The 22,360-nt window shown below is 39.0% G+C and overlaps 1 long non-coding RNA gene across 2 annotated transcripts in view; it reads right to left on the reverse strand.

Annotated features, from left to right (window-relative positions):
• Positions 1 to 22,360, reverse strand: part of LOC110262142 — a 128,833-nt gene that overhangs the window by 23,906 nt on the left and 82,567 nt on the right. For both annotated transcript variants that reach the window (XR_002346740.1, XR_002346741.1), the window contains exon 2: positions 12,130 to 12,226. This is a non-coding gene — a long non-coding RNA (uncharacterized LOC110262142). The remainder of the gene's footprint in view (positions 1 to 12,129; positions 12,227 to 22,360) is intronic.

Here is a 22,360-nt window from a genome sequence, read left to right on the forward strand (position 1 = left end):
GAAAACACCAATGACAATCAGATTTTTTCTTACTATAAATTTTTTTAACCTCAATGCCCAACATATTTTTAATCCAATATTGTTACTAGACTATGCCTTGACTTTTGCCTGTCTGTTTAGATTTTCCCAGGTATGTAATATACATTTTAATAAGTTTCAGTATTTCAAGAACTTTAAACTTTTTTAGTTGTAGAAGCATACTGTGTTCCCTTGACTTAGTTTTCATATAAGGACTCCTATGAAAAATATGTTGAACCTTCTCTATGAACTTTTACCTCTATCACTTCCTTCAAATACTTTTTTGAATCTTCCTTCTATTTTAATATTTTTCTTTTTCATCTTCTATTTCTATCAAGGCATTATCAGCAATTTTATTTATTCTCCTATCATTTGTATTCTAATCTTTATTTATAAAATCACAATTTTGTTTTCTGAATCTGTCACTTTTTTTCCAAATCCTGCTTTTCTCCAGTTACTTCAGTTATACTTTAAAAAGTTGCTTATGTTATTCTTTCATAACTTCTATCATTTCCTTAGTTTCTTTTGGGTAATCTTGAAATATTAGTGTATAAATTTTTTATTCCTGTGGTAAAAATTACCACAAACTTAATGGCTTACTTAAAACAATGCATCTTTATTATCCTATAGTTCTAGTCATCAGGAATCCAAAATCGGTCTCATTGTGCTAAGATTAAGGCGCCAACACAGTTGTGCTCCTTCTGTAGGTTTTAGGGGAGAATCATCTGCTCGTCCTTTCCACACTACCCGCGTCTTCATTGGCCCATAGCCTTATTCTTCCATCTTCAAAGCAAACTATGCTGGGCTGAGACCCTTCTCACGTTGCTATCTCTCTATTTCTCTCCCTTCATCACTTTTAAGGAGTGTTATGATCACATTGGGCCCATGTGTGTAAGGCAGGTTAATCTCCCTGTTAATTTATTAAGTTTGCACTGGTTTAGCAGCTTTATTTCTATCTAAAGCCTTAGTACCATTTTGCTATGCAACTTGTCATACGCACAAGTTCAAGGGATTAGGATGTACCTATCTTTAGGGGGTCACTAGCCAAAGTTAGCCTACAATTCTCAAATATTTTGTAGGTATATCATTTCTGCATGCTTTCCTTTTCCGTAGGAATATTCTCCTTATTCTCTTGTTTTAGAAATTATGCTATTTGGATCCAACTATCATCCCTTTAAATAAAGAAGTTTTTCTATACTTGTAGAAAAGACAAGTGTGGGCCAGAGACCTTTTTTTAGTTTCATAGCTCTGGAGCTTCCTCTTCTGTTGTTTTTGTTTGTTTGTTTGTTTGTCTGGTTTTTTTTTTTTTGTCTTTTTGCTATTTCTTGGGCCACTCCCGTGGCGTATGGGGTCGAATGGGAGCCGTAGCCACCGGCCTATGCCAGAGCCACAGCAACGCGGGATTTTTTGTCTTTTTGCTATTTCTTGGGCCACTCCCATGGCATATGGGGTCGAATGGGAGCCGTAGCCACCGGCCTATGCCAGAGCCACAGCAACCGCGTCTGCAACCTACACCACAGCTCACAGCAACACCGGATCGTTAACCCACTGAGCAAGGGCAGGGATCGGACCTGAAACCTCATGGTTCCTAGTCGGACGATGGGAACTCCTCTTCTGTTGTTTTTAAACAAAATCAACAATATGGTCTGGTCCATTTTGAGATCTGCCTCTTCCTTTCTCTATGCTCACTTTCATCTGGGCTGTGTCATCCTTTGGTCCTACTGCCTCTATGCCGCTCAAGTAGAATTCTCTTGGACCAGTTTCTCTGCAATACAGGGCTTTGTTTTGGAAAACCACTTTGTTTTGATACTTTTTAGAGTTTATAGGTCCGGATGCCTCCAGCACTATTACAATTTATAGCCACATATTCCACTGTATTCTCCTTTGAATGGGACCCTGGTTTTTTTTATTGCTGTTCTCAGATTAGCCCACTGCTTACCTATTCTCAGAACTACCAGAATTATCTTCCCTTTGCTTCTCCCCACAGAATGATGATACCATTTACAGGGAATTGGTGGTGGTATATCACCACTCATACTTGGGAATTCAGGGGAATTCCTTTCTGTATAGTTTTGTACAGGTACACTTTGTTTTATTGTGCTTTGCTTTATTGCACTTTGCAGACATTGCGTCTTTCACAAATTGAAGGTAAGTGGCAACCCTGCATTCAGCAAGTCTCTTGGTACCATTTTTCCAACAGAATTTGCTCATTTTGTGTCTCTATCACCTTCTGGTAATTCTAGCAATATTTTAAGCTTTCTTACTATGGTGATTTGTGATCAGTGACCTTGGATGTTACTATGATACTTGTTTGGGGGTACAATGAACTATGCCCATGTAAGACAGTGAACTTGATCTATAAATGTTGTGTGTGTTCTGACTGCTCCACTGAGGCTGTTCCCTCATCTCTCTCCTTCTTCTCAGGCCTTCCTACTCTCTGAGACACAAACAGTATTGAAATTACACCAATTAATAATCCTACCATGGCCTCTAAGTGTTGATCACACATCTCCCACTTTGAATCAAAGGCTAAAAATAAGGTTAGTAAGGGAAACATGTTGAAATCTGAGATGGGATGAAAGCTAGGCCTCTTGTGCCAGTTAGCCAAGTTGTCAACGCAAAGGAAAAGTTCTTGAAGGAAATCGTGTCACTCCAATGAACACATGAATGATAAGAAAGGGGAAACAGCCTTATTGCTGACATGGGGGAAGTTTTAGTGGTCAGGATAGAAGATCACACCAGCCACAACATTCTCTTAAGCCAGAATCTAATCCAGAGCAAGATCCTAAATCCCTTCAATTTTATGAAGGCTGAGAAATGTGAGGAAGGGAAGAAAAAAGTTTGAGGCTAACAGAGGTTGGTTCATGAGGTTTAAGGAAAGAAGCACCTTGCATAAAAGTGCAAGGTGAAGCACCAAGGGCTGATGTAGAAACTGTAGCACGTTATCCAGAAGATCTATGCTAAGATAATGAAAGTGCCTTCACTAAATAACACATAGTCAATGAAGGCTAAAGAGCCTTTATTGGAAGATGATTTCATCTAGGACCTTCATAGGTAGAGAAGAGAATTCAATGCTTGGTTTTAAAATTTCAAAGGACAGGCTTACTCTCTTATTAGGGGCTAATGTAGCTGGTGACCTTGAGTTGAAGCTAGTGCTCATTGACCATTCTGAAAATCCTAGAACCCTTAATATTTATGCTAAATCTACTCTGCTTGTGCTCTATAAATGGAACAACAAAGTCTGGAGGACAGCACATCTGTTTAGAACATGGTTTCCTTAATATCTTAAGCCCATTGTTGAGACCTACTGCTCTGAGAAAAAAAGTTTCCTTTCAAAACTTTATTGCTCATTGACAATGTGCCTGGTCAGTAAAGAGCTCTGGTCAGTAAAGAGCTCTGATACATAAAAACTAGATTAATCTTGTTTTTATGCCTGCTAATACAACATCCATTCTGCATCCCACGTATTAAGGAGTAACTTCAACTTTCAAGTATTAGTATTTAAAGATATACATTTTGCAAGGCTATACCTGCCATTCATAATGATACTGATGGATCTGGGCAAAATTAATTGAAAACCTCTGGAAAGGACTCACCATTATAGATGCCATTGAGAACATGCATGATTCATGGGGAGAGGTCAAAATATCAGCATTAACAGGAGTTTGGAATAAGCTGATTCTAGTCCTCATGGATGACTTTGAGGAGTCAAGATTTCAATGGAGGAAGTAATTACATATGAGTAGAAGTAGCAGGAGAACTAGAATTAGAAGTAGAACCTGAAGATTTGACTGATTCCTGGATCCTCATAGTACAACTTCAATGGATAAGGAGTTGCTTCTTATAAATGAACAAAGAAAGTGGTTTCTTAAGAAGGAATCTATTCCTGGTGAAGATGCTATAAAGATTGCTGAAATGACAACAAAGGATTTGAATATTACATGAATTTAGTTGAGAAAGCACTGGCAGGATTTAAGATTGACTCCAATTTTGAGAGAAGTTCTCCAGTGGGTAAAATGCTATCAAATAGTATGTATGCTTCAGAGATTTCATTCATGAAAGGAAGAGTCAAATGATGCAGCAAGCCTCATTGTTGTCTTATTTTAAGGAAATGCCACAGCCACCCTAACCTTCAGCAACCACCACCCTGATCAGTCAGAAGCCATCAACATAGAGGCAAGATCTGCCACCAAGAAAAAAGGTTATAATTTGCCAAAGGGTCCAATAATGGTTAGCATTTTTTAGCTATAGAGTATTTTTAATTAAGACATGTATCTTATTTTATATGTAATGCTATTACATGCTTACTAAAGTATATTACAGTGTGAGTGTAACTTTCATATTCACCGGGAAGGCAAAAAATTCATGTGACTCCCTTTTTTGAAGGGGTCTGGAAATGAACCACAGTATCTCTGAGGCATGCCTGTATATGAATCTTTGGTTTTGCTACAGTCATTGCTTTGTTTATTTTAATGGGTAATCACAAAGATTCAAAAATTTGTGACACTTCCATCTTCCAGATTTCCTCTACCTTTTAGGGGTATCAGCAGAAGAACTAGGTATATAACAGGTGCAAATTCCTTTTGAGCTCTGTAGTAGATATAGGTTGAGGTGAGGAAAAAGCATTTGTTGCTGTGGAGCTTCTATTTCTTCAACCCTGTCTCTTTCCTTTAAGAGAGGCATAGTAAGGGAGAAAAGTAAGACCATGGAGAGACAAAGAATTCTTTGAGAAGGACTACTTATCTGATCCAACCTTCCCTTTTTCCTACCAAAGCAGTTCTTGACCTAGCTCAGAGCTTGTCTTCATTCATCAATTAATTTGTTAATTATTCATTTATTGAGATATTTATATTTATAATGGAGTACTTATAATATTATAATGTACAGCCAATATTCTGGGTTGACTCATAAGAGGTACAAAAAGGCTGAAACCTAGACCCTACTTTCAAATGTCTTGTGCTTAGGATGGAAAATAGAATGATTGTAGGAGTTGTCTGGTGGCTCTTCAAGTTAAGGATCCAGCATTGTCACTGCTGTGGCTCAGGTGGCTGCCATGGTGTGGGTTCAATTCCTGGCCCAGGAACTTCTGCATGCTGAGAGCATGCCCCTCCCCCCAAAAAAGGGGAAAGAAAAAAGAAAATTATTCTACAAAGAACTATAACACAAATGCTAGAAAGGTATACCCTCAAAGGGGGATAGGGGCTAATGAATCAGAAACAGGACAAAAGGAAATAACACAATAGCATTTTCCTCTCTACCTCATTTCCATCTGAATCTTCCCTCTAGGGTACACTTTAGGTAGTCAGACCAGCCTTGGTTTACAACCACCTACGAAGGCGGGCAGTGATGACCCTGTGCATCCATAGCGATGTTCATAAGAGAGATGGTGTCTCTCAAGGAGTACCTGGTTAGCAGCAACTACTATATGATCAAGCCCAACATTCTAGCAAGAAAAGAAAACCAAAAATATTCCTCATGAAGTTACTCAGTTGTAGAAAAGGAAAGGGTGACAAAACATGGGCTTTTCTTAGGGAAAAAAAAAAAAACCTGAAAGAAATAGTTTTGAAAGTAAATAACCATGAATAAGCCTGGAGACAGTTTAAGAACAGTTTATTGAAAATTCAGGAAAAATGTTTGACTCAGACCAAAAAGAACAGATATTTGAAAATAAACACTAAATGCCCAAATGGCAAAGGAAAGAAGGCTGTTTTTAAAAAGGTGGGGGGGGGGTGAAGGCAAAGAATCTTTTTTGGGAGGAAAAGAATTTTCCAGGAAGAAGAGTTGGAATCCTATAAATGTAACAGGTCAAATTTAAACCAAACTAAACAGGTCAAAAAACTGCTTAATCACCAGAGCACCTTGCAAGGGGATCTAAAACCAAGCACTAAAGTCTTCAAAGAAAGGCAAAGCAGGTAGAGTAGTAACAGAACTACTTGAGATTCAACTATATTCAAGACAGGAAGGCAAAAGCAAAAAAAAAATTGTCACAGTATTTAAAAAATAACTTTATTTTATGGAGAGCCCCACTTTAAATTGTTTTTTAAACAAAAATTCTGAGTCAATGAGCTTTTGCTGCCTAACAAACCACTCCAAAACGTAGCTGCTTAGAAGAGTAACATTTAATAGACTATGGTTCAGTTCATGGGCAGTTTGGGTTGAAATCAGTTGGGCGTTCTGCTGGTCTTCTCTCACTCACGTGGATGCAGGCAGCTGGTGGCTCCATTGGCACTGGATGGTCAAGATGGCCTTGCTCTACAGCCTAGCCTTCTCCCTGGGCCCTTTCTTCCTGGTTCTCTCCACGTGGTCTCATCAGCAGCTAGTGCAGGACCTTGCATCCTTGTTTGAGGATGACATATGCAGCCCACCGACAGCGGAGCTTAAAGTGCAACCACTAACACACCTGGACTTTTGTCTTATTTCTTCATGTCCCATTGGCCAAAGCAAGTCACTTGGCTATGGCTGGATTCAAAAGAGCAGGAATCTGATGCCACCTCTCAGGAAGAACAACAAAGTCTCAATACTAAGAAATGTGTATCTAAAGATAGCAGGAATTATCAGGGCCATTTCTGCCAACAATCCACCACAGCTTGCCCTCTGGCTACAAAATAAACTCTCTTCCCCTTGTGCAAAATACATTTGCTTTCTTCCTCCAAAGTCTTATCTCGTTATGGCATCAGCCTCGAAGTATAGGATGTTCAGCTAAATCAGGCCCAGATACAGATGGAGCTCTCCAGGTGCTGCTCCTCAAGTGTGGCTCCTCTTTATCCAAAGATTTATACACTAATGTTATCCATCTGCTTCTCTCTCTCTCTCTCTCTCTCTCTCTCTCTCTCTCTCTCTCTCTCACACACACACACACACACACACACACACACACACACACACACATAATAGTGAGAGGGGATAGGTAACAACAATAGACTGTCCCACTAAAAATGAGATCAGAAATAAGGAGCCATCACCCTGGTTCAGAGCTGTCATGAAATCCTAACAAGCAAGTATTAACAAGGGCCCAGCTCCTGGAGCAGGACGCATTCCTCAATTGGGATGCAATTCTAATCCCTAGGAATGGTCACCAAGTCCATTGTTCTCTTCTGCTCCTGGCTATTTCTTCTAGAAACCTGAGTTCTATCAGTAGAAAGTTGGAGCTCAGAGGCCTCCTATGGTTTTGAACTCTTTCTGTTCTTTTTAGCAAAATCCTACAGTGCTTTCTCCAAGCTTGATGAGTTTCCCTCATGATGCAGAATCAAGTACACTCCATGTCCCAGAAGCTACATCCACAATTACTTTGGAAATAGATATCTCTCTGTTTGGGTGGAAATAGACAGCTCTCTGTTTGGGCACCACGCCAGGCTGACATGGGAAAGTATTCTTAAACTTACTAAAAGTCCTTTTTCTAGCTGAAAGTTTCTCCTAGGTACCACCTTCAGTCTTACAGAGGACTCTAAAAGGATCTGATAGCCATAGCCTTGATTTACCTTTACTAGGAAGCCACCTTTTCTTTACTTTTTCTGATAGCACCCGTGGCATAGAGAAGTTCCCAGGCCAGGGACCAAATCCAAGCTGCAGCTACAACCTCTGCTACAGCTGCAGCAATGACGGATCCTTAACCTACTATGCTGGGCCAGGGTTCAAACCTGAGCCAAAGAGACAACCCCAGATCCTTAACTGCTGCACCACAGCAGGAACTCAGCCATTTCTTCTTTTGAAAATCTTTTTTGAAGTTGAGAGACTAGAGATGAAAAACTTTTACTGTCCAATCCAGAAAATTTGGCTTCCTTTTACATCTCTCAATTCTGCTTGCCAAATCTTACTTTAGCTCATCTTTCTCTCACAGTACCACAGCAAGAGAAGCCAATGGACATTTTAACCACTGTCCATAAAATTGTCTGAGGTATATCTACAAGTTTATTGGGTATTTTTTTTTATCCTGTGATAGTTTTGTCCACTGTTTTGCAGCTACAAAACACGATTACCACCACCTTTTCAGCCAGCTATTGCTGCTTCCTCATCACTTTCCTAGCTGCTGTTCATTTGCATCTTTTTCAAGCTTTCCTAGCAGTGTCTTAACTGCTTCCTCAGCCTCCACTTGCTATCTGATTCCAAAGCCATTACTACATGTTTTGAGTTTTGTTCCAGTAGCCTGACACTTCACTTCTGGTACCCATTTCTACATCAGTTCAATTTTACTTCATAATAAGCCACTCTGAGAAGAAACTGGAAAGAAGAAAACAGACATTTTGTTGACCATGACTCTGTGGGTCAACTGGACAGTTCTGGTTGGGATGGGCTCACTGGATGCTGGAGAGTCTAGGATGGTCTTCTGGGGATGGATGCCCAGAGTGAGCTAGCCTGGGACAGCTGGGCCTCTTTCCACATTGTCCTTCATCCTCAAGGATGAGGAGAGTCCAACTGGTTGACATGGCAACAGCTTTCCCAGCACAGGAAAAGAAGGCAAGCCACAATGTGCAAACATTTTTCAATCTTCTGTTTGCACAACTTTGCGAATATCCTACTGGCCAAAGCAAGTCACAAGGCGAGCCCATATTCAAGGGTGGAAGTAAATTCTGTAACTTAATGGGAGAAGCCACCAAGCCACATTGCAAAGGTGTGTACTTATAGGAATAAGCAGAATATTTGTAGCCCTCTTTGCAAACAACCTATCATATAAGCTAATAATTATAGTCTAACAACAGAAAATGCACACATATGCACTAGACTGAGTGATAAATTAGACAGATAATTAAAGGTCTTTAGGAAAATGTCACAGAGTCAGTGACCATGATACACAACCTGCCAGAGATGGCCCCAGGGTCTGAGATTGGGTAGATAAGCAGTGATCACAGTTCCACTGTATGCAGACATCACTAGACAAAAGTTCTGGGGAATGCAAAAGATGAGTATCGAGAGAATCAGAAACTGACAAAATCGAGCCCACGATCTGGACCACATAAAATCAATGGAAAACAGTATTTTACATGCCCCTGCTGCACAAACACCCCCTGAAATGTATTTAACTGAGCTGGAACAAAAGCAATATAAGGGATACCTGGGAGGGAAAAGAAGATAATATTTCCCCAAATGACAACCTGAAACTTAAGGTCTGAGATGTGGAGAAAAAAAAAATAACTAAAGGAAGTCAAAGCCCTGTCTCCCCAGACATCCCTAACATCCAAAATGTACCTGCTGAATGTCACCATAGGAGAGACTCAGGTAATTTCAACCCCCATTTGGGATTACATACCTCCTTCTTCTCTTCTAGTTCTTTCCCCAAAGTTTCAGGAATTTGTTCATCATTGAATTATGGATCTTCCCAAAGCACAAGGTCTGGAGTGATGACCAATTATTATAGACCAAAAACAGCTCTAAGTAGGAGCCATAATCCAAAGGTAGAATGTCTAAAAATAACCTACTGGAGGAACCAGTCTAAAAAACCCTTTAAGAACACATATAGTTATTTCTTTATGTCATAGTGATCTAAGAAGACTAGAAAGAAATACAGGAAAATAATATCACTGGTTTTCTTCGTTGTTTGTACTCCATAATAATTCAGTTTTTCTTCATTTGGTATATTTTCTATTATAAAAGTTTCTTTATAAATAAAAGCATACATTAGAAGTGAAAATATCAACACGTGAATTGATTTAATAGTCAACTAATTTACTTCAAATACTTTGTAACAAAGGCAGGATATAAAACATACACCCATGCATCATTCTGGGATTACCTTCCTAAGGTTAAAAGAAATGTCACTCCTCCGACAGAATAAATAAAGTCTTTCACCCAGGAATTTTCCCTGGGAAACAAATTTACTTTAGGACTTTTATAAATGATTAGGAATGCAGGGACAACATTTCTAAAGTGTGTAGATGGCTTGGGACAGTTTTCTTAATAGAAATAAAATGGCAACATGATGGGAAGAACTGGCAGAATGATTGCACAGTAAATGACACTGGCAGAAAGGTAACCAGTGACTTTCAGGGTAGGCAAAGCAGAGGAAAAGTTGAGGTGGCCTTCGCTGAGCTTAGTTGCTGCCATGGAAGAGATTATAATCTAGAGAAGATAAGGCCTGGAGCACTGATTAAGTGATAGAAATGCATTTGATCTTACTATACAAACACATTAACAGATTGGGTAAAGATATATATGTGGAAGGGAGGTGAGTTTGAACCCATTTAGCATTCTCTAGAAAGATTTCATGTTCACTCTGAACAATATCTGAACATAAACCCCCAGTTAAACACTTTGCTACTTAGTATATTCTCTCTCTCTTTTTTTTTTTTTCCAGCTGCACCCACAGCATATGGAAGTTCCCAGGCAATGAATCGAATCTGAGCTGTAGCTGTGACCTGCGCCACATCTGCAGCCATGCCAGATCCTTAACCCAGTAGGCCGGGCCAGGGATCAAACCAGTGCTTCCATAGAAACAAGTTAGATCATTAACCCACTGTGCCACAATGGGAACTCCACTTATTATATTCTTTAACTCATATTTTCCAAAAGGTAGAGGATAGGATGGAGAACAAATAGACCAACTACACTCCATATCCCTTACTTAAGGAATTATCATTACCGTCCTCTCCACAACTGCGTTAACATCTATTATCAGATAATGCAACTATTAAACACTTAGACAATGAGGCCATCCGGCAGAGCCTATATGAGAATTTTTACATTTCCAAACATACCAGGAACCATCTGAATGACACATGCAAGGAATAAAAAGGGGGGGGGTTATTCAGTCATACAAATTATTCCAAAATATAAAAGCTAATATCAAACAATATCTGAAAATATTTGTTCTATCTACAAAAGATTAATATTTCTCTAATCATGGTTTTTGTTCTGTTTTATTCATTACTGTATTCCCCAGCCCTTGAAAAAAACAGATGGCATATATAGTAGCCCCTTAGTTAACATTTTCTAAATGAATGAGTGAATAAAATTTAAAAAATTTTTATATGTGAAAATCTTCCTGACCAAGAAGTGGTAGCTCCAAATATCCATGGTATCAACTATTAGGTTCTCTTAATAGCAATATATTATCTTTATTTTGGGGGTCCATCCGAATTTTACTGTTCTTCAAACTCTTGTGATCCGTAGCTTTTCCTAAGATTTCTGACCATTCCAGCCTTCCCTAGTCTCTCAACTAGATTTTATCAGCCCATCCTATTAGCTTTGTTTTGTTCTTTCCCATTGTTTATTATTGATATACATTTTCTGAATGGACTATAATGCTTTCAAGATCTGTCTTCTCCCTAATTTTATTGGTATTTTTATCAGTAACACACAGCCCCTTCTCCTGCTTACAATCTGGTAGGAACATACATGGAAAACAAATGAGTTCAACATGTCAAGCATAATACATACCATGGTAGATAGCTGGGTTAGCCCTCCTAACCACAATCCCACTGTCCTTCTATGTGACGAGATTGAAAAGGAGATCCCTGTTTTGTCTGTGTATTTGAAGCCAAGTCTCTAAATCTGAACAGGGACTCACTAGATGTGCTTGAATGACAGTGTAAAATGAATGTGAGGTGACAACCATCTCCCTGCTTCTATTTATACTGGGAAGCCAGATTATGCCAGAGTGTTTGTTGCTACCAGATTCTAGGTTCCAGACCCCAGTCTTATGGTTATGGGAGACGGAGTGGCAGCAGCACAAGTTTCTGACCCCTGGGTAGCAGCTTTGGTGGCATGACTTTGAAAGTAACAGTCCAATAGTGGCTTTCTAACTTCTGTTCCTCTACCCTTTGAGCATCTGATTGTTTGATATAAACACTGCTTGAAATCACTCATATTTTTTTCTATCTTTTACCAAGCCCTGATTAATACACATAGTTATGGTATAAATACATAGAGAACTGGGTAGAGAAAAGAGAGCAAGCAGGTGCTTCTCCCAGAGGTAAAGAGCAGTTAGGAAAGTATTACTGGAAAGTAACTGTCCAACTGAGACAGGCAGATGAGGGACGGGAGCACTTAGTATAACCCTGAGAGCATGGCAGTAACTCACAGAATCACAGAATGTTTCTATCAGGCAACATAATGAAGACCCACTCAAGCCACTTAACTTTAAAGAAAAAAACCCTCAGAGAGGGAAAGGGACCTTACCTGACAAACAGAAGATGTGAGTCCAGTGAACAGCAGAGCTAAGGGCAGAACCAGGCCTTCTGTTGTCCAATCCAGAGAGCATTCAACTTGAGTGATCCTGCAATTTTTAGTCAACAAAATTACTCAGAAGATGTATACAGGTATTTCACTTCTTACCTAAAATAAGTACCTCAAATGTCAACATGATGTTATGGTTCCATTTCTGTTGATAGTTTTTAAAGGACTATCACAATAGTTAAAAATGAGGAGAAAATACTTTCAAAGGAACAGTGAACTAGGTAACCTCAAAAATAGAGGAAAATCAAATTCTTCCAGCCGCTAAGTCAGTATCCCTCCTCTATTGCCTATTTTTAATAAGGCCTTATTGGTTATTTGTTTTTCTTAATAAAGCTCCTTTCCCTCTGAGTTCATGGGACGGTTCCAGCATTGCTCCCAGACAACATCAAGTTCATGAAGGTAGCACTGACACATGTTTGTTCTGTCAAGTTCCTTCAAAGATATTCACTTACGAATCAACCACACCTCTTTAGGAAAACATACCACAGCTTCACATTCTCCCTGACATTCCTGAATCCACGAATAAATAAATTTACTTGAAAATCCTCCTCCTTCATCTCTGAGTATTAGATTGACTCATCAGAAGAGTCAACAATCCCTTCCTTGGCAAACATTTAACTTACTGGAAAACACTGGGATCTGGAAGAGAAGATAGAGGATTTCCTAACCCAAGGCCCTCATTTTAAATAGTTTAAGTGTCATTATCTTTCGTTTAGCTGGGGTAAATAAGGCTTATGATATTAAATTTCTCTTTGAAAAGTCATCAGGTTAGTCAGAGGCAGGAATGGTGTCAGGGCTCACATTTCCTTGTCTTCCCCGTTTCAAAAGCAGAGGAATTCTCTCCTCAGATTTGGCCTCATCCAAATCCCAAGCAATCTCTAACTGTTGTAGACAACCTATTGGGAGTTCTGCCCAGAATCCTAGTATAGGCCCCAAGTACCGGCAGACCCATTAACTTCAGAGTTCCCCAATCACTGCCATGACTATTAAATCCTTCCTGTTGGGCCCCTGTCTTTCCATATTTGCATCCCTTTCCTTCCATGTGAAGCCCTGCCTGAGCCTCAGTCTGCCTTTGGGGGTTGAGGTGCAGGGCTAATACCTGGATATCACTCGTCATTCTAATATCCCTGAGGCAACTACCAGCCCTCTGGACACTCAATCCCTGTCGGAGTGTTGTTCCAATCAAAAGACACATCTAGAACTATTGCATTGTTCTCAAGACTTGGAATGTAACCAGTATCCAGAGATCCTTCTTGCAAAAGAGGATGACTTGCAAAAATGCCTAAGATCTGAAAGATAATCTTAGAATTTTAATCCCTATTTATTTTTCTTATACTGATTCTCTTTAAAGTCATATTTTGGGTGCACATATAATGTATATATGCACCAGTAGAGTAGCTCATATAATAATGAACACATAATAATAAATAAACATAGAATATACAGACAGTATAAATAAATACGGAGATTTATGTTAGAAGTCATGCTGAAAAAAAAAATATGTATGAGCAAGTAAATCTGGAGATAACATTTTACAAACAAGTCCAGCAGAGTCCCATCCACTTAAGTGGACCCCTTTGGATAGTTCTAGACTGTAAACTCCATAAAGGTATGGTTCATGTTTGTCCGTGGGCAGCATCCTCATACCTAGCACTGAGCTGCCAGAAAAAAGGATTTTAATATATCTTTGTTGAATGAATGAATCATGGATAAGTGACTTGAAATTGGCCGAAATCAAGAGTTACCACATATCTTTAAATACTGTAGTCAGTTGAAGAGTGTCCCTCCAATTTATATGTGGCTAAAGCCTAGAATTTGGAAATAAGTATAATTTCAAAACATTATTTAGAAATAGGATCACTGCAGACATACTTAAGGACTGAGATGACATCATACTGGTTTAAGGTGGGCCCTAAGTCCCCTGAGAATGCTTTCATAAGAGACAGAAAAGGATAAAGAGATAGAGACAAAGGTTCTGTGATGGCAGAGGTAGTGACTGGTAGAGGAAGATTACAGTGACACAACTGGGCAAGAAGCCCAGGGCTGCCTGGGGGCACCAGAAACTGGAATTTCAGGAAAGGCCCTTCTTAGGGCCTTCACTGGGATCATCGCCCTGGCTGACACCTTGATTTGAGACATCTAACCTCCAGAACTCTGTGAGAGTACATTTCTGTTACTTTCACACTAAGTTGGTGGCAATGAGTTACAACAGCCCTCAGAAACAAATGCAGATATTATACTTTAGATATCAGGTCTTGGTCCCAGTGAGTTTACTCCAGCGAGTTTAGCCCTGTGAGACCTGACTCGCAAGCCCTTCTCCATAGGTCTATGGTAATGAATATGACATGCCCTCCAGGGGGAGCCACGCACGATAGGGAAGCCAGTACCAGAATCTAGTTTCCCTGACTCTCAGGGTAGCATTCTGTCCACTACACCTTCCTATTGATAGCCACAGAACTTACCTGACAAGACAAAGTTCTCAGAAGGTCTAAGGTATGCATTGTGGGTAAGTACCTAAGAATGTATGATGTAACCTGAAACTCTCTGCTCTTAAAATCGCTTATGAGGATAAGTTTCTGACCTCTGATATATGCTAGTTCCAGCCAGTTAACAGCAATCACAAGACATGTTATGGTTTTATTTTGGTACTTGATCTTCTGGTCGTGGCAAAAACCAGGAAATGAAACGTTTGTTTTTCTTTTTGTTTTAACTCACCTTTGTCATCATTTAATATTGCTGAACACTCGTCATGGGCATGTATTTGTAGATATACATTTTTAATCAATCAACTGAAGGCTTGAAACATTCAAAAGGAGAATCTAATTTCATTCTATTTGTGGCAGATATTTTTGATCTACCTTTCATTGCTCTAATTAGCTTGTATAAACAAAACAATTTGCTTAAAACAAGAGATGACCAGACTGTTTTTCATCTACTTTTTTTTTAATATACATTCTTATTTTGCTTTTTAAGGCCATACCCGCAGCATATGGAGGTTCCCACGCTAGGGGTCCAATCAGAACTACAGCTGCTAGTCTACACCACAGTCACAGCAATGCAGGATCTGAGCCGTGTCTTCGACCTACACCACAGCTAATAGCAATGACAGATCCTTAACCCAGTGTGCGAAGCCAGGGATCAAACCCGCAACCTCATGGTTCCTAGTCAGATTTGTTTCTGCTGTGCCACGACAGGAACTCCCTCTTTCATCTACTTTAAAGATAACTTATAAGAACATTTCTCGGACAGTGCTTGGCAGATAAGAGGTACTTGAGAGGTGTTAGAGATATTTTTTAATGGATTAAAAAAGAAAATTAGCCTTCAGAAGAGCCCCTTTGAATATAATTGCCCATTTGTTTCTTGGAATCAGTTACTATGGATATGGTCAAAACTATCAGATCTTGAACTTACTGACAACTGTCCTGGACTTTGAGTATTCAGAAGGAATAGTACTGGTGACATGGAAGCATCAGGATTCTTCAGACTTTAGATAGAGACACACTGGCTATGACAATCACAACAAAAGGGAGGATCAAGGCAAGGCAAATGATTTCAATCTCTAAAACACAAGATTTTATTAATTAATTAATTTATTTATTTATTGTATTTTCTAGGGCTGCCTGCACCCATGGCATATGGAGGTTCCCAGGCTAGGGGTATAATTGGAGCTGTAGCCATCGGCCTACGCCAGAGCCACAGCAATGACAGGTCCAAGCCATGTCTGTGACCTACACCACAGCTCACAGCAACACCGGATCCTTAACCCACTGAGCAAGGCCAGGGATCGAACCTGCAACCTCATGGTTCCTAGTCAGATTCATTAACCACTGAGCCACAACGGGAACCTCTAAAACAAAAGATTTTAAAGCAGAGGAAGAAAAAAGTAGGTGTCTTCTCAAGAGTAGTAATCCTGAAAAGGAAGAAATAAGGATAGAAGGATTGATAAGTAAAATTCTCTTGAAACTAACACAACATGTAAATCAACCATACTGCAATAAAATTTAAAACAAACCTATAATGGAAAAAACTGAATTAAATTAAATTACATTAAAATAAGTGAAAGTCTGATAAAGACAACCACAAGTGATCAGAGTTCAGTGAAGCTGAGCTCCACAAACCTGTACTGAGTACCTTTGATAAGCCAAACAGTGGGTGAAATTGAATAAACATGGATCCCTGAGCTATAGTCCAGCAAGTACTTAGAATGGCTTTGAGAAAGAAAAGAGGGAGGAATCTGAAGAAACCTTTGTGTCTATGCATGGTGCCAATGATTGAATTCAGCATTAAAAGGAAACTCCAGGAAGCAAGTCTTTGGTGTATTTACCAGGGTGCACAGTGCCTGGCCTGAACTTTGAAAACACAGAGAAAATTCCCAGTAAATGAGCATATGTTTCTATGTTTTACTTAACCTATGGATTAGTAATGTGTGAATAAATGAGCAGTAAAACCAAAGATGGATGTCACACAGAGACAGCCTAGAACAAAGGATTTGTCAGAATATTTTTGTGGAGTCTAACATTCTGATATGATTTTAAAAACCAAGCAAATCATGAGTTCCCGTCGTGGCACAGTGGTTAACGAATCCGACTAGGAACCATGAGGTTATAGGTTCGATCCCTGCCCTTGCTCAGTGGGTTAACGATCCGGCATTGCCATGAGCTGTGGTGTAGGTCACAGACGCGGCTCGGATCTGTACTTGCTGTGGCTCTGGCGTAGGCCGATGGCTACAGCTCCAATTATACCCCTAGCCTGGGAACCACCATATGCCACAGGAGCGGCCCAAGAAATGGCAAAAAGACAAAGAAATAAATAAATAAAAATAAAAATAAATAAAAACTAAGCAAAACAAAAAAACCTTAAAGATTACTAGAAAGGAATTCCCATTGTGGATCAGCGATAATGAACCCACGAGTAAGCTGTGGTGTAGGTCGGAGATGTGGCTTGGATCTGGAGTTGCTGTGGCTGTGGCATAGGGTGGCAGCTACAGCTCTGATTTGATCCCTAGCCTGGGAACTTCCATATGACTCAGGTGTGGCCATAAAAAACAACAAAAAAAGAAGAGACTATAAGAAAAAGATGTCTTGGGGGCAACTCCCTTTTTTCTGGAAGGTTCAGGATGAGTTAGGAAACCCTAGTTGACAGCCAATCAGATGGGCTGACTTGAAGGGCAAAATGGTTGAAATTTATATGAATTACTTCACTGACAATACAGGAAAAAAAATTCTATGAACTGTGGTGGCACCAGGAAGACGTAGGGGGAAAAGAGAAGATCCAAGCATGGATGGACCTAGAGATTATCATACTAAGTGAAGTAAGTCAGACAGAGAAAGACAACTGTCATATGATAGCACTTATATATGGAATCTAAAACAAAATTTACAAATGAACTTATATACAAAACAGAAATATAGCCACAGACATAGAAAACAAACTTCTAGTTCCCAAAGGGGAAAAAGGGAGGGCAGGATGAATTAGGAGTTTGGAATTAAGAGATGCACACTACCATATATAAAATAGATAACCAACAAAGACCTACTGTATAGCACAGGGAACTGTACTCAATAATTTGTAACAACATAGAAGGGTAAATAATCTGAAAAAATTATACCTGTGTGTGTATAACTGAATCACTGTGCTATACACTTGAAACTAACACAACATTGTAAGTCAACTATAATTCAGTTTTAAAAAATGATAGAAACATTAAAAATTATACTTATTGGCTAAGTCAGTGTATAACCTTAAACAAAAAGTGTAACGATTTATGTTTGGCTCAAAAAGTCAATCATATTAGTACAGAGTAATATGATACAGTTCCTAGAAATTTACATTGTCATTTATTTTTTACCTGATCCTAAAATTTATATAATTCAGACATCTCGCCCCCCGACACACAACACATTCACTCACTATCATCTGAGTTTACATGCAAAAAATATATATAAAATGCCCAGATTAAATCCTCTTTTATTCTGTACTGGTTCAGAGTTTGTACGGTCTGCTCTGGTGTTCTGATTTATTTTATTTTTACTTTTATTTAAAGTGTAGTTGATTTTCAATGTTCCTTCAGTTTCTGCTGTACAGCGAAGTGACCCAGCCACCCATATCCACTAATTTATTTTTTCATTTTTCATCAGGTTCTTATCCAAGAGACTAGATACAGTACCCACTGGGCTGTACAGCAGGACCCCCTCACCCAACTGTTCTAAATGTAACAGTCTGCATCCACCAACTCTAAACTCCCCATCAGCACCCCCTTCCCCATCCCCCTCTGGCAAACACAAGTCTGCCCTCTATGTCCATGATCTGTTTCTGTTTTGTAGATAGGTCATTTGTGCCATATTTTAGAATCCACATGTAAGTGATAGCATATGGTGTTTGTCCTTCTCTTTCTGACTTTACTTAGTATGAGAGTCTCTAGTTCCGTCCATGTTGCTGCAAATGCCATTATTTTGTCATTTTTATGGCTGAATAGTATTCCATTGTGCATATGTACCACATCTCCTTAATTCATTCATCTGTCAATGGACATTTAGGTTGTTTCCATGTCTTGGCTATTGTGAATAGTACTTCAATGAACATATGGGTGCATGTATCTTTTTCAATGAAAGTTTTGTCCAGATATATGCCCAGGATTGGGATTGCTGGGTCATATGGTAGTTCTACATTTAGTTTTCTGAGGTACCCTCATACTGTTTTCTATAGTGGTTGTACCAATTTACCTTCCCATCAACAGTGAAAGAGGGTTCCCTTTTTTCCACATCCTCTCCAGCATTTGTCGTTTGTTAACTTGTTAATGAAGACCACTCTAACTGGTGTGAGGTGGTCCCTCATGGTAGTTTTGATTTACATTTCCCTAATAGTGATGTTGAGCATTTTTCACATGCCTTCTGGCCATCTGTATGTCTTATTTGGAGAAGTATCTATTTAGGTCTTCTGTCCATTTTTCTGTTGGGTTGTTTGTTAAAAGCCAGAAGGAAAAAGCAACAAATCACATACAAGGGAACCCCCATGAGGATAACAGCTGATTCTTTAGCAAAAACTCTATAAGCCAGAAGGGAGTAGCAAGATATATTTGAGGTGATGAAGAAGAAGAACCTAGAACCAAGATTACTCTACCTAGCAAAGTTCTCATTCAGATTTCATGGAGCGATCAAAAGCTTTTCAGATAAGCAAAAGCTAATAAAATTCAGCACCTCCAAACCAGCTCTATATCAACTCCTAAAGGAAATTCTCTAAGCAAAAAAGGAAAAGCCAGAAGTAAAAACAAGAATATTACAAATGAAAAAGGTCACTGGCAAAGGCAAAGATAATATAAAAGTAGGAAATCACCCACTGACAAATATGATATCAAAACTAGCCAGCATGAGAAGAGGAGAGGACAAATACAGAACACTGAAAATGCATTTGAGGAGTTCCCGTCGTGGCGCAGTGGTTAACGAATCCGACTAGGAACCATGAGGTTGCGGGTTCGGTCCCTGCCCTTGCTCAGTGGGTTAATGATCCGGCGTTGCCGTGAGCGGTGGTGTAGGTTGCAGACGCGGCTCGGATCCCGAGTTGCTGTGGCTCTGGCGTAGGCCGGTGGCTACAGCTCCGATTCAACCCCTAGCCTGGGAACCTCCATATGCAGCGGGAGTGGCCCAAGAAATAGCAACAACAACAAAAGACAAAAAAAAATAAATAAATAAAAAAATAAATAAATAAATAAATAAATAAAAAATGAAAATGCATTTGAAATTAAGATACCAGCAACTGGAAACAATTCTGCACACACATAGATGTTTATGTTACTATGTAATGGGAACCAGAAAATCAAATAACTATAATGGTCACACATATAAAAAAGGAAAAGCAAGCCAAACACAACACTAAAGATGGTCAGCAAAACACAAGAGAAGACAACAAAAAGAGGAAGGGAAGATAAAAGACCCTAGAAGATAGCAAACTGATTTCATTAGGAAAGACCATGAAGCAAGGAGTTGGAAAGATTTCTCCCAAAAAGGAGAAGCCAATTTAGGGTTTCAGCAGTGTTTTCAAACAGCTGAAGGTATAACATGGAGGAAAGATTTGACTATGTTATTCGAAAAGGCAGAAGAAATACAATGTGCAGGAGTTCCAACGGGCAGCGTGTTATCACTGCTGTGGCACAGGTTTGAACCCTGGCCCAGGAACTTCTGCATGCTGTGGGTGTGGAAGAAAAAAAAAAAAGACAATGGGAAAAAGAAGAGAACACGCTTTAGTTGTAATATAATGAATCATATTTTGTCAATAGAGCTGTTCCACTATGGTCAGCCTATCTCAGGAAGTGATTCTCTGTCACCAGAAGTGTTCTAGTAAAAGCTGGATGAATACTGACAATGAAGGAGAGTGAAGAATAGACTCTTTATGTCCTTTTCTGCTCTAGGGTCAATAGTGAAGATAATAGAAAAAGTGTGGCATCAGAAAAGCACATCTCCATATATATACCATCTCTGGAATGTCAGACAGTTCTTTAAACCTCTGGGAAAACTGTTTTCAAACCTACTTCACTGTTTCCAAGAAAACTGGATGGAATAACCTGTGTAAAGCACCCGTCACAGAGTGGATGCTAAATAAATATGGAAAATATATAATTATTATACAGTAATTATAGAATCTCTACAGCGTAAAACTGGCAATTTTCCTAACTACCACTAGATAGAAGAAAGGAAAAACAGAGTTATCAAACAGTGTCCTTGGTGCTTTCTGATCCTACATCCAAAATGTAAAACTACAGTCCAACTTCTGAGTACCTTCTGAGTACTTTCTGACTCCTCAAACAAGTGAACTTCCATCTGCAGAAAACATTTACTTGAATTAAAATATTCATACTTCACAGATGAGTCAGCTTGCTGGTAGAAAGAAAAAGCAAACCAATAAATTAATTAAGATTCAAAAATCTAGTTTCAGACAAGTACTATAAATCTACAGATGTAAAGATATATACATTTGAGAGTGCAGATTCTTTTTCTTATTTTTTTTTTGAATGTTTCATTTTCCTTCAAATATGATCTCAAGAATGGATCCTTTACAGAAAGAAAATTTTATTATTTAAAATACTCTTTAGAGGTTAACCCATGAAAGTCAATGCTTGATCAGTAACTTTGGAAATTGCTCTTTTAGCTTTGTCTTTACAAAAAAAAAAAAGGAGAGTCTTTAGACAGTTCAGCTTAGAGAGTAATTTTTAAATTTCAATGAAATTTCTTTTAACTGCTAGTGAAGAAAGTTTTGTCATTTAAAGTTTGTATCCTTAAGTGCGAGAGAAATTGTGCTGGGTTCTCAAATGAACTTAATACATTACAACCAAAATACTCATAATAAAGGTGTTTGTTTTAGAAAGAAACTTGCTTGAACACAGTGCTGGGGGAAAAAAAGAAAAGAAAAGTATGCCCTGGTGTAGACAGAGTGAGGAATATAGCTTTGCTTAGAGAACTTCACAAAACAGCCCAAAATTATGCACAAAAATTATTCTGAAGACACTTCACATAGACTTTTTTTTTTTTTTTTTCAATTTTGAGAGCAGATGAAAGACATTTGCTATACTAAAAGCAGTAGCTTTCACCTGATCTGTGAACTCTGCCAATTCCAAGGACCTGGATAAAACCAGTGTGATGAGAACTGGTTTCTGGGCAACAGGAGACATGAAGCTTATGCAAAGATGTTAGAAAGTTAATCCAAACAATACAGAAAATACAGAGGGAAGGTACAGGCAGGAGGGGGACATGGGGGGGAAGGGGGGAAGAACAGTGACATTTGGTGATGAACCATATGTGCGTGGTTTGAAAGACATGACTGAATTGTTTTTGGTGCAGTATTATTCTGACATTTAGAATGAGGCAATTTTCCATTTCCATTAATGTACTGCCAAATAGAAGGGGAACTGTCGCGAATTAAAGACTAAAGAAAGCTGTTCCTCAAAGTTGTATTAAATCATTGCTGATGAACTCATTAAGATCAAATTAAGGAGGTAAATTGTACTCAGATTAGCCGGTAAGAAAACCCAAGGAAGATTCTATAACTTCACTAATTCAAAACAGCCCATCACGAAGCACTGCCGGCACCATGCTGCCGTGAAAGTGAGAGATCTTCCTGACACCTTACAAGATCTCTCAGCCTCCTCAGAAAGGACTCAGGATCACCTCAGAGATGAAGACAA

Source organism: Sus scrofa, chromosome 8, assembly GCF_000003025.6.
Source record: "Sus scrofa isolate TJ Tabasco breed Duroc chromosome 8, Sscrofa11.1, whole genome shotgun sequence".
NCBI lineage: Eukaryota > Metazoa > Chordata > Mammalia > Artiodactyla > Suidae > Sus > Sus scrofa.